The following is a 14,994-nucleotide window of genomic DNA, read 5'->3' on the forward strand; positions in this document are numbered from 1 at the left end:
CACAATAAATTGGCCAAAAATGGTGATGTGGCATTAGAAAAATTAAACGCTTGATACGAACAAAAAAAAAATTAAACACTTTAAGAGGCTTAGGGAAATGTAATGAAAATGTTCGAATGTAGTTAAAAATATTTTGGTGCCTAAAATCCAAAAGGACATAAAGAGAACAAGTATATGCGGCTGAAAGTTTGACCTGGCCGAAACTTACTTATACACCCTCTGCCATGGATTAAATTTTTGGCGATGAATCTCACTTCAATTTTCTATAGAGATAAAATGTTGACAAAATTTTCTATAGAGATAAAATTTTGACAAAATTTTCTATAGAGATAAAATTTTGACAAAATTTCCTATAGAAATGAAATTTTGACAAAATTTTCTATAGAGATAAAATTTTGACAAAATTTTCTATAGAGATAAAATTTTGACAAAATTTTCTATAGAGATAAAATTTTGACAAAATTTTCTGTAGAGATAAAATTTTGATAAAATTTTCTATAGAAATAAAATTTTGACAAAATTTTCTATAGAGATAAAATTTTGACAAAATTTCTATAGAGATAAAATTTTGACAAAATTTTTTATAGAGATAAAATTTTGACAAAATTTTCTATAGGGATAAAATTTTGACAAAATTTTCTATAGAGATAAAATTTTGACAAAATTTCCTATAGAAATGAAATTTTGACAAAATTTTCTATAGAGATAAAATTTTGACAAAATTTTCTATAGAGATATAATTTTGACAAAATTTTCTATAGAGATAAAACTTTGACAAAATTTTCTATAGAAATGAAATTTTGACAAAATGTTATAGAGATAAAATTTTGACAAAATTTTCTATAGAGATAAATTTTTGACAAAATTTTCTATAGAGATAAAATTTTGACAACATTTTCTATAGAGATCAAATTTTGACAAAATTTTCTATAGAGATATAATTTTGACAAAATTTTCTATAGAGATAAAATTTTGACAAAATTTTCTATAGAGATAAAATTTTGACAAAATTTTCTATAGAAATAAAATTTTGACAACATTTTCTATAGAAATAATATTTTGATAAAATTTTCTATAGAAATAAAATTTTGACAAAATTTTCAATAGAAATGAAATTGTGACAAAATTTCCTATAGAAATGAAATTTTGACAAAATGTTATATAGAGATAAAATTTTGACAAAATTTTCTATAGAGATAAAATTTTGACAAAATTTTCTATAGAAATAAAATTTTGACAACATTTTCTATAGAAATAATATTTTGATAAAATTTTCTATAGAAATAAAATTTTGACAAAATTTTCAATAGAAATGAAATTGTGACAAAATTTCCTATAGAAATGAAATTTTGACAAAATGTTATATAGAGATAAAATTTTGACAAAATTTTCTATAGAAATAAAATTTTGACAAAATTTTCTATAGAAATAAAATTTTGACAAAATTTTCTATAGAGATAAAATTTTGACAAAATTTTCTATAGAGATAAAATTTTGACAAAATTTTCTATAGAGATAAAATTTTGACAAAATTTTCTATAGAGATAAAATTTTGACAAAATTTTCTATAGAGATAAAATTTTGACAAAATGTTATATAGAGATAAAATTTTGACAAAATTTGCTATAGAAATAAAATTTTGACAAAATTTTCTATAGAGATAAAATTTTGACAAAATTTTCTATAGAGATAAAATTTTGACAAAATTTCCTATAGAGATAAAATTTTGACAAAATTTTCTATAGAGATACAATTTTGACAAAATTTTCTATAGAGATAAAATTTTGACACAATTTTCTATAGAAATAAAATTTTGACAAAATTTTCTATAGAGATAAAATTTTGACAAAATTTTCTATAGAGATAAAATTTTGACAAAATTTTCTATAGAGATAAAATTTTGACAAAATTTTCTATAGAGATAAAATTTTGACAAAATTTTCTATAGAGATAAAATTTTTATAAAATTTTCTATAGAGATAAAATTTTCTATAGAAATAAAATTTTGACAAAATTTTCTATAGTGATAAAATTTTGATAAAATTTTCTATAGAAATAAAATTTTGAAAAAATTTTCTATAGAGATAAAATTTTGACAAAATTTTCTATAGAGATAAAATTTTGACAAAATTTTCTATAGAGATAAAATTTTGACAACATTTTCTATAGTAATAAAATTTTAACAAAATTTTCTATTGAGATAAAATTTTGACAAAATTTTCTATAGAAATGAAATTTTGACAAAATTTCCTATAGAAATGAAATTTGGACAAAATTTTCTATAGAGATAAAATTTTGACAAAATTTCCTATAGAAATGAAATTTTGACAAAATTTTCTATAGAGATAAAATTTTGACAAAATTTTCTATAGAGATACAATTTTGACAAAATTTTCTATAGAGATAAAATTTTGACAAAATATCCTATAAAAATAAAATTGTGACAAAATTTCCTATAGAAATGAAATTGTGACAAAATTTCCTATAGAAATGAAATTTTGACAAAATTTTCTATAGTAATAACATTTTGACAAAATTTCCTATAGAAATGAAATTGTGACAAAATTTCCTATAGAAATGAAATTTTGACCAAATTTCCTATAGAAATGAAATTGTGACAAAATTTCCTATAGAAATAAAATTTGCATATTTATAATCATAACGCTATATTCGATCAAAATGTCCAAATTTCCTATGGAGAGAAATTTGACAAAATTTCCTATAGAAATGAATATTAAAAAAAAATCCTATAGAAATGAAAGTGTGACAAAATTTCCTATAGAAATGAAAGTGTGACAAAATTTCCTATAGAAATGAAATTTTGACAAAATTTCCTACAGAAATTAAATTTTGACATGATTTCCTATAGAAATGAAATTTTGACATAATTTCCTATAGAAATAAAACTTGCATTTTGTAAGCATAACGCTATATTCGATCAAAATGTCTGAAATATATTGCTGTAGAAATGAATGTAATTCAAAAGTGTCACAGTGTGATAGGAAGGTGGCATAAAATTGTAAAAAGTATTATATTTAAAGGCACAACAAAAAGGTGGCACAAAAGTATCACAACTTGAAAAGTGGCAACGGTAACACTGGCTCAGACAAATATTTTCTCCTCGACGCAGACAACATCATATTTTTTGCCACCAGTAACACATACCCAATTTGATTAATTATACAAATAATCGAAAAAAAAACAACATAAAGTAAATGTCAATTTGAATTTGAAACCATCGTCTGTTTAAAATTTCCCAATGACTTGATTTCCTCGTTCTCTGGGAAAAACCAAATACAAGACCCTTATTAATTTTCATGGATTAACGCAATTTAAGTCAAACAGCTCCAGGCATCGCTTTCCGACATTTGTAATGAAGTGCAATAAATGACACAACATAATGTACATAATTGCCATAATATCCAAGTATGAACATTGCCTTTATGTCAAACAATACTGCAAGAGAGCCGTATTAACGTGAACAAGTAGAGAATCCCTTTTTTTAACCGCTGCTGTTGTTTAGGGATTGCAATCAGGATATTAAAGTCGACTTTTCTAACATTTGGATAAATCGACTTTTCCAAAATGTGAAAGTCAACATTCGACCTTTACAAGGGTTGCCTTTGGGAATTTGCCTTAGACTTTGATTGCATAAATGTGACCACGGACGGACGGATAGACGGATTTTCCTAAATGTACTCAAAAGATGCCGTATCTCATATCCTTCTGAATGTAGCAAACATATGCACTGAAGGACCCACCGTGCAGCAATGGTTACCATACCACCTAGCATACAATGGCTTCTGGGTTCAATCCCATTTTCGTACAAGCACCATAAAACTTTTCAGTTGAGGATTATCTCCTCTCAGCAATGCTGGTGACATTTCTCAGTGTTTCAAAGCTTCTCTTTCGTATCCCCTATTTTTGCCTTACAATGTTTTTTTTTTGCTTTCCCTTAACTGTTGTGGCCATATTGACATTTGTATTTAATGACTTTCTGATGTCTGATGAAAATAAAATTTCTTGGGCAGACTTTTATTGCTGTACATCCTCAGTTTGATAACAATAATGGTAATGGCGATATTGTCCTGGCATGTAGCTTTCATATCATCTCTATAATCCTTTTCAATTTAGGCATTATGATTGTTATTTGTAAAGCAATATCTTAGAGACATTGGACGTACAGTTTTACAGTACACAATTTTGACAAAATTTTCTATAGAAATAACATTTAAAATTTCTATAGAAATACAATTTTGACAAAGTTTTCATAGAACAAAAATTTGGCAAAATTTTCTATAGCAAAAAAATTTGGACAAAATTATCTATAGAAATAAAACATTGACAAAATTTTCTATAGAAATAAAATTTTAACAAAATTTTCTAAGAAATAGAATTTGACAAAATTTTCTACGAAATAAAATTTGACAAAATTTTCTATAGAAATAAAATTTTGACAAAATTTTACATAAAAAAAAGTTGGACAAAATTTTCAATAGAAATCAAATTTGACAAAATTTCTCATAGAAATAAAATTTTGACAAAATTTTCTATAGAAATAAAATATTGACAAAATTTTCTATAGAAATCAAATGTTGACAAAATTTTCTATAGAAATAAAACATTGACAAAATTTTCCATAGAAATAAAATTTTAACAAAATTTTCCATAGAAATAAAATTTTAACAAAATTTTCTATAGAAATAAAATTTTGACAAAATTTTATATAGAAAAAAAAAGTTGGACAACATTTTATATAGAAATAAAATTTTGACAAATGTTTATATAGAAATAAAAGTTGGACAAAATTTTCTAAGAAATAAAATTTGACAAAATTTGCTATAGAAATAAAATTTTGACAAAATTTCCTATTGAAATAAAATGATGACAAATTTTTTTATAGAAATACAAGTAAAATTTTTATGGAAATTTTTTGTAAACATTTTTGTAGAAATAAAATTTTGACAAAATTTTTTTAGAAATAAAATTTTGACAAATTTTTTAGAAATAAAACCTAGACAAAATTTTCTGTAGAAATAAAACTTTGACAAAATTTTCTATAGAAATAAAACTTTGACAAATATTTCTTAGAAATAAAATGTTCAAAAATTTTTCTATAGAAATAAAATTTGGACACAAAGAAATAAAATATTGATAGAATTAAATATATTTTTTTATAGAATGTTTTCGCTAAATTTTATTTCTGTAGAACATTTTTCCAAAATTTTATTTATATAGAAAATTTTTCAAAATTTTATTTTGATAGAAAAGATTTTCCAGACCATGTTTGCAAAATTTTATGTCTAAAGTAATTTTTTGAAAAATTTTATTTCTAAAGAAAATTTTGTCAAAATTTTAATTACATGGAAAATTTTGTCAAAATTTTAATTCTATAGAAAATTTTGCAACAATTAATTTTTATAGAAATTTTTTTGCAAAATTTTATTTCTATAGAAAATTTTCACAGTTCCAGTTTCACAGTTGTTGTCGATGAACAGAGAGGAATTAAGGCCATTGATTGGTATCATAACAGGACATAACACACTTGGAAAACACATGGTAAGAATAGGACTTAAAGACGATGGTATCTTTAGATGATGCCTGGAGCCGAAAGTTACGGAGGACTCGTACCACTTCCTGTGTCAGTGCCCAGCTTTATCATTTAGAAGAAACAAGATACTGGGCTCCTTCTTCTTTCAGGCTCTAATTGATCTGCGGGAGTGCAGCTTAGGGAACATACTTGCATTCATCAGGGCCTCTGGTTGGTTATTCTGAGATTTCTTTCAAAGAGAACGAGCAGGTGGAAGTTTCTGGGACAAAGCGGACCTCATCGGAAGGAGAAAGATTGAAAAATCACATCGAGGGATCACAGTGGACCTATACTGGTCTAAGTGGGCATCAATTCAAGAAAATTGATGTCACCCTCTACAACCTAACCTAACCTAATCTAGAAACGGTTGCAGCAATTAATTTTTATAGAAAATTTTTGCAAAATGTCATTTCTATAGTAAATTTTTGCACAAATTTCATTTATATAGAAAAATTTCATTTCTATAAAAAAATGTTGTCAAAATTTTATTTCTATCAAAAATTTTTACAATTTTTATGTCTAAAGTAGTTTTTTGAAAAATTTTATTTCTATAGAACATTTTTGCAATATTGTATTTCTATAGAGAATTTTCACAAAATTTTGTTTCTATCAAAAATTTTTACAAAATATTATTTCTATAGAAAATTTTTTCAAAATTTTATTACTATAGAAAATTTTGTCAAAATTTTATTACTATAGAAAATTTTGTCAAAATTTTATTACTATAGAAAATTTTGTCAAAATTTTATTACTATAGAAAATTTTGTCAAAATTTTATTTCTATAAAAAATTTTTACAAAATTTTACTTCTATAGAAAATGTTTGCAAAATTTTATTTCTATAGAAATTTTGTTAAATTTTTTTTTTTCTATAGAAAATTTTGTCAAAATTTTATTTCTATAGAAAATTTTGTCAAAATTTTATTTCTATAGAAAATTTTGTCAAAATTTTATTTCTATAGAAAATTTTGTCAAAATTTTATTTCTATTGAAAATTTTGTCAAAATTTTATTTCTATAGAAAATTTTGTCAAAATTTTATTTCTCTAGACAATTTTGTCAAAATTTTGTTTCTATGGAAAATTTTGTCAAAGTTTTATTTCTATAGAAAATTTTGTCAAAATTTTATTTCTCTAGACAATTTTGTCAAAATTTTGTTTCTATGGAAAATTTTGTCAAAGTTTTATTTCTATGGAAAATTTTGCAGATTTTTTTTTTCAACCAAAAATGTTTGCAAGATTATAATTTAATTATTTTATAATATAATAATTTATTTTGATAGAAAAATTTTATTTCTATAGAAAATGTTTGCAAAATTTTATTTCTATAGAAAATTTTGTCAAAATTTTATACTATAGAAAATTTTGTCAAAATTTTATTTCTATTAAAAATTTTTACAAAATTTTATTTCTATAGAAAATTTTGTCAAAATTGTATTACTATAGAAAATTTTGTCAAAATTTTATTTTATGGAAAATTTTGTCAAAATTTTATTTCTATCAAAAATTTTTACAAAATTTTATTTCTATCAAAAATTTTTACAAAATTTTATTTATATAGAAAATTTTGTCAAAATTTTATTTCTATAGAAAATTTTGTCAAAATTTTATTTCTATAAAAATTTTGTCAAAATTTTATTTCTATAGAAAATTTTATCAATATTTTATGTCTATAGAAAGTTTTGGCAACATTTTATTTCTATAGAAACTTTTTGCAAAATTTTATTTCTATAGAAAATTCTTGCAAAATTTAATTTCTCCATTCTTATTGTTTCTTTATTGTTGGTTTTGTTCTTTAAGCATTGTTGTTGGTTTTTTGATTTCAGCTTAAAACCATACATTGACTAAACTACAAGTGTAGCTTAACCAACAGAGGAAAAGAATGTTTGTCAAATTTATTTTGGCAAAGCCCTATAGGCTGCAAGATGGTTGGATAAAAAAATTTTGCAAAATTTAATTTCTATAGAAAATTTTGTCAACATTTTATTTTGATAGAAAATGTTTGTAATATTTTATTTCTATAGAAAATTTTGTCAAAATTTCTATATAGATTTTGTCAAAAATTTATTTCTATAGAAAATTTTATCAATTTTGTTTTTGAGTAGGAGTAGAAATAAATTTCTATATATTTTCTATAAAAAAATTTGACAAAATTTTCTATGGAAATTAGACATTGACGAAATTTCTATAATAAAATAAAGTTTTGACAAACTTCTCTTTAGAAATAAAATTTTGACAAAATTTTCTATAGAAATAAAATTTTTACAAAATTTTCTATAGAAATAAATGTTTACAATATTTTCTATAGAAATAAAATTTTGACAAAATATTCTATAGAAATAAAATTTTGACAAAATTTTCTATAGAAATAAAATGTTTACAATATTTTTTGTAGAAATAAAATTTTGACAAAATTTTCTTAGAAATAAAATTTTTACAAAATTTTCTATAGAAATAAAATATTGACAAAACTCTTATAAAAATAAATTTTTAACAAAATTTTCTATAAAAATTAAATCTTGGCAAACTTTTCCAGAGAAATAAAATGTTGGCAAAATTTGCTATACAAGTAAAATTTTGACAAATTTTTCTATAGAAAAAAAAATTTGACAAAATTTTCTACAGAAATAAAATTTTGATAATAATAAAATTCTAATACACAAAAAATCCAAAAAATTTAATATTTTGCGATCCAAGTGCTTCAACGAAAAAAATTCCCTCCCTTGCCATGGCTACATAAAATTTTCTTGAGATCGTAATTTTACAAGAAACAGCAAAATATCCCTGGACCCCCCTATCTATGTCATCAAGTACTGAGTGAGAGTTGAATTGTGTTGGAAATTTTTACAACACCAGTTGTAAAAGGGACATCAGAAATCAGGTCATCTTGAATGTTTCCTCCATTGCGTGCTTAAAGGCTATCAACAATTTATCGGATGTGTCACAATTTATGGCATACTAAAAACGCTTTAACACGTTTGTCTCACAAGTATAGAGCAGTGGCTACACGGGCGGGTAGAGAGCAATGCAGAAAAAAAGTAAACATAAATTTTTTACACACCTTAAGCAAAACACACAAAAATTTGAAAACTTCATGAGAGTTAAACCAAAATACACTCTCTTTACCGAACCATAAAAAATACGGTTTCCTTTTGGCCAAACGGTAAAGGAAACTCAAACAAATTAATAATGGCCCAAAGGGAACGAAGGAAATAGGGTAGAGGCGACAAAAGTGCCTAAGAAAACAACAAACTTTACGTAATGACTTTCAAGGAACCATAACGGAACGACAATATAGGAGGAAAATAAACGTTAACAACAAAGTGACCCAAATGCATACGAACTAGTACTGCACCACAATAGTGAGTGACGCCAAATACGATGGCCTAATGAAACACCCCAAAAATTGCTACGAAATGAAGGAATTCAAGAAAAATTAGAAAATGTCTTAAAAAAGGCACTCGCAAATGCATTTCCGTTTTTGGGGACAAAAATTAGGCTGCAAAAATTAGGTGTGACTGATATGTATTGCAACCAACTTCGGGCTGCTATTAATTCTAATGACAAGGGACCTCCTTTTTTCAGAAATGTCACCAGCATTACTGAGAGGCGTAAGCCAGCGCCTAAAAGCATTTTTGTGTTCGGACGTGAATGGGGTTGAAATTTTATTAATAAAGATTTTTTTTTAATTTTATTTGTATAGAAAATGTTGTCAAAATTTTACTTCTATAGACAATTTTGTCAAAGTTTTATTTCGATACAAAAAAAAAAAAAAAAATCTAAAGAAAATTTAAAAAATTTTTTTCTGTAAAAAATTTAGTGAAAATGTTGCTTATAACAAAGTTGGCCAAAATTTCACTTCTATAGAATGTTTTGTAAAAGTATTATTTCTATAGAATATTTTGTCAACATTTTATTTCAATCGAAAATTTTGTCAACATTTTATTTTTATCGAAAATTTGTCAACATTCTTATTTCTCTAAAAAGTTTTGTCAAAATTGTATTTCTACACAAAACTTTATGTTTATAGAAAATTTTGTCATAATTTTATTTTTATAGAAAATTTTGTCAACATTTTGTTTCTATGGAAAATGTTGTCAAAATCTTAATTCTCTACAAAGTTTTGTCAAAATTGTATTTCTACACAAAATTTTGTCATTTTGTTATTCTTATAGAAAATTTTATTTTGATAGAAAGTTTTGTCAACACTTCATTTTTATAGTAAAATGTGTGAAAATTTTAGTTTTATAGAAAATTTTGTCAAAATTTTATTTCTATAGAACATTTCGTCAATATTTTATTTCTATAGAAAAATTTGTTAAAATTCAATTTCTTTAGTATATTTTGTCAAAATTTTATTTCTACAGAAAATTTTGTCAAAATTTTATTTCTATAGAAAATGTTTTGAAATTTTTATTTCGTTAGAAAATTTCGTCAAAATTTTATTTCTATAGAAAATTTTGTCAAAATCTTGTTTCTATAGAAAATTTTGTCAACATTTTATTTCTATAGAAAATTTTGTCAAAATTTTATTTCTATAGAAAATTTTGTCAAAATTTTATTTCTATGGAAAATTTTGTCAAAATTTTATTTCTATAGAAAATTTTGTCAAAATTTTATTTCTATAGAAAATTTTGTCAAAATTTTATTTCTATAGAAAATGTTTTGAAACTTTTATTTCGTTAGAAAGTTTTGTCAAATATTTATTTGTATAGAAAATTTTGTCAAAATTTTATTTCTATAGAACATTTTGTTAATATTTTATTTCTATAGAAAAATTTGTTAAAATTCAATTTCTTTAGTATATTTTGTCAAAATTTTATTTCTACAGAAAATTTTGTCAAAATTTTATTTCTATAGAAAATGTTTTGAAATTTTTATTTCGTTAGAAAATTTTGTCAAAATTTTATTTCTATAGAAAATTTTGTCAAAATCTTGTTTCTATAGAAAATTTTGTCAAAATTTTATTTCTATAGAAAATTTTGTCAAAATTTTATTTCTATGGAAAATTTTGTCAAAATTTTATTTCTATAGAAAATTTTGTCAAAATTTTATTTCTATAGAAAATGTTTTGAAATTTTTATTTCGTTAGAAAATTTTGTCAAATATTTATTTGTATAGAAAATTTTGTCAAAATTTTATTTCTATAGAAAATTTTGTCAAAATTTTGTTTCTAAAGAAAATTTTGTCAAAATTTTATTTCTATAGAGCATTTTGTCAATACTTTATTTCTATAGAAAAATTTGTTAAAATTCAATTTCTTTAGTATATTTTGTCAAAATTTTATTTCTACAGAAAATTTTGTCAAAATTTTATTTCTATAGAAAATGTTTTGAAATTTTTATTTCGTTAGAAAATTTTGTCAAAATTTTATTTCTATAGAAAATTTTGTCAAAATCTTGTTTCTATAGAAAATTTTGTCAAAATTTTATTTCTATAGAAAATTTTGTCAAAATTTTTTTTCTATGGAAAATTTTTGTCAAAATTTTATTTCTATGGAAAATTTTGTCAAAATTTTATTTCTATAGAAAATTTTGTCAAAATTTTATTTCTATAGAAAATGTTTTGAAATTTTTATTTCGTTAGAAAATTTTGTCAAATATTTATTTGTATAGAGAATTTTGTCAAAATTTTATTTCTATAGAAAATTTTGTCAAAATTTTGTTTCTATAGAAACATTTTTTTTTTATAGAAAATTTTGTCAATATTATATTTCTATAGCAAAATTTGTCAAAATTTAATTTCTATAGTATATTTTGTCAAGATTTTATTTCTACAGAAAATTTTGTAAAAAATTTATTTCTATAGAAAATTTTGTCAAAATTTTATTTCTATAGAAAATTTGGTCAAAATTTTATTTTCATAGAAAATTTTGTCAATATTTTATTTCTATAGTACATTTTGTCAAACTTCTATTTCTATAGAAAATTTTGTCAAAATTTTATTTCTATAGGATTTTTTTTATTTATTCATTACAAGATTTACAATCATAATAAATTATGAAAATAAATATAAAAACAAGTATATACGGCCGTAAGTTCGGCCAGGCCGAATCTTATGTACCCTCCACCATGGATTGCATAGAAACTTCTGCGAAAGACTGTTATCTACAATCGAATTACTTGCGTTGTGGTAATACTTGCCGATGGCAAGGTATTTTAAAACTTCTTAACATCGTTTTCTAAATTGTGAGGTAGTCCATACGTGATATATATTAGACAAAAAAGTTATGTATTGGTAAGTCTACAAATAATTACGAATCGATATGGACTTTTGTGCGGTACGTGGAGAGCCAGAATTGAAATATGGGGGTCGCTTTTATGGGGGCTACAATTATGAACTTGATATGAACCAATTTTTGTGTAATTGGGATCGATTTATCTGAGTGCTATATATAACTATAAACCGATATGGACCTAGTTAGGCATGGTTGTTAACGGCCATATACTAGCACAATGTACCAAATTTCAGCCTCCTCCAAGAGGCTCCAAAACCAAATCTCGGGATCGGTTTATATGGGGCTATATATGATTATGGACTGATATGGACCAATACCTACCTGCATGGTTGTTAGAGACCATATACTAACACCACGTACTAAATTTCGATAAGATCGGATGAATTGTGTTTATCCACCGTAGGTCAAATCTGGGGATGGGTTTATAGAGGGGCTATATATAATTAAGGACTGATATGAACCAATTTCTGCATGGTTGTTGGATACCATATACTAACATCACGTACCAAAGCAAATCGGATGAATTTTGCTCTTCCACGGGGCTCCGGAGGTCAAATCTGGGGATCGGTTTATATGGGGGCTATATATAATTATGAACCGCTTTCGACCAATTTTTACATGGGTGTTTGAGGCCATATATTAACACCACGTACCAAATTTCAGCCGGATCGGATGAAATTTTCTTGTCTTAGAGGATTCGCAAGCCAAATCTGAGGGTCCCTTTATATGGGGGCTATACGTAAAAGTGGACCGATATGGCCCATTTGCAATACCATCCCACCTACATAAATAACAACTACTTGTGCCAAGTTTCGATAGCTTGTTTTGTTCGGAAGTTAGGGTGTTTTCAAAAGACGGACGGACGGACGAACATGCTTAGGTCGACTCAGAATTTCACCACTACCCAGGATATATATACTTTATGGGGTCTTAGAGCAATATTTCGATGTGTTACAAACGGAATGACAAAGTTAATATACCCCCATCCTATGGTGGAGGGTATAAAAAAATAGGTGCTAACAACAAGGATTTTTTTATTTTATTTCTATAGAAAATTTTGTCAAAATTTTATTTCTATAGAAAATTTTGCCAAAATTTTATTTCTATAGAAAATTTTGTAAAAATTTTATTCCTATAGAAAATTTTGCCAAAATTTTATTTCTATATTTTTCCTATTTCTACCAAAACATCATGAATTCTACCTATTCTACTCTATTTTGTTGTTGTTAGCCTTTAATACAAAATCTTCGCCTGCGGCTTTCCACATGCCATCGTTACTGCAATGCATTAGATATCTCCCGTTTTAATTTGATGATATCCTAAATAATTAATGAACTGTCATGGATAACATTTAATTCATAATTCATCTCTTGCATTATCCATCAATGATGTTTGGTCTAAGATTTCAACCAATTGCTCCACCTCCCGAACATAAATAATCATAGAGCAGAGAAGATTTCATCCTTTGTCTGGTCACATTAGTTGAGTGGTCATAATTAAATAATGTTACATTTAATTTAAGTTGCCACAGGACATAGATCCCTTTTTGGCTTTTGGCTCTCCAACACGGCTGATATGAGTGATTGCGTCTCTGTCTGCCTGTCTGTCTGGTCTTTATCATTTTGATTGGTATTCTTCTACATCGAAAGCAATATATGTGAGTTAGTGTTTCTTATTATTTTTCTCCTTAATTTGGCTTTAGTCCTTATCTCATCTAATGTTTGTGAATAGTTTACTTTTTTCCTTTACTCGGTTGACAATCCCCGTGGCTAAGCTGTCAATTACAAGGGAATCAATTAAGACGTTTTTCTTTTGTGAATGGCAATTGGATTGAGATTAGATGGCAAAGATGCGAAAAAAAAAAGAAAATAAGCTACTAGGGAACAAAAGTGATTGGTTGCACGTTTTTGGATGACAAAGACAATAGACAGACACTCTTCTGGCAGAACGTGTCATAGAACTTCAAAGAAAAAAAAAAAAAAAATATTTTCTCAGACATAGCCAAACATCTAAAGAAAATGGAGAAAAAGATATTTCTATTCTGATGCAGCAGTGGAAGGAAGCCTATGCAATATAGTGGTGACACATGTTTAATGTTTACTTACACTTTCATTAAGATGTACAGTGGACAGAAAGGTCATTAAAATGAAATAAAAGCAAATAGTCCTCAAAATAAAATAAGACGCGAGAAGCTCAAATAGGGAGGTCACTCAAAGAAAATTTCACCAAAAATTGAGCAAATGAAATTTTTCATAAGCGCAATGAAAATGTTCATTAGTACCACCACAGATTTTGTTATTTAATAGAAAAAATCATAACAATAACGAAAAGTTTCTTTATATTTATGAAATTGTTTCGTAATATGCTCGTGAGCTGAACATATCGAGAGAAATAAAACACATATTGATAAATGAGCTTGGACTAAAGCCATTGCACAATGGCCACCTAAATCTCTGGATCTCAATCCGGTAGAATTTTGCGCCTCAGACATTTTGGAGAGTAAGTTTGGCACTAAAAAATACCAATATGTCGATTATCTCAAGACGTCGCTTCGCCAATAGACAACCAAAATTGTGCAGAGCCACTTTCATGCAGCCGTTTGAGGACCACAATCAGGCCTGCCAATTTTGCCGATTTATCGGCATTTTCCGATTTTTACTCCAAAAATTACGATATTAGCTCCGTTCAAAAATGTTGACTAGAATCAGTTTGTTTACACGATTAGCAAAAGAGAGAATGCATTTGACAGTTGTCAGATAGGGAAATTGCAAGTTTTTGCTAGAGCTTTGAATTTGAAATGGTTGATCGAATTTTTGTGCTTAGTATATGCAAAACTATTGTATTATTCGAAAGAAATATTTTATATTGAATCTATAGAAAATGTCAAAATATAACTTCTATAGAAAATTTTGTTAAAATTTTATTTCTATAGAAAATTTAGTTAAAATTTTTTTCTATAGAAAATTTTGTCAAAATTTTATTTCTATAGAAAAATTTGTCAAAATTTTATTTCTATAGAAAAATTTGTCAAAGATTTATTTCTATAGAAAAATTTCTCATATAAAATTTTGTCAAAATATTATTTCTATAGAAAAATTTGTCAAAATTGTATTTCTATAGAAAAATTTGTCAAAATTGTATTTCTATACAAAAATTTGTCAAAGAATTA

Source organism: Haematobia irritans, chromosome 4 (assembly GCF_050003625.1).
Source record: "Haematobia irritans isolate KBUSLIRL chromosome 4, ASM5000362v1, whole genome shotgun sequence".
Classification (NCBI taxonomy): domain Eukaryota; kingdom Metazoa; phylum Arthropoda; class Insecta; order Diptera; family Muscidae; genus Haematobia; species Haematobia irritans.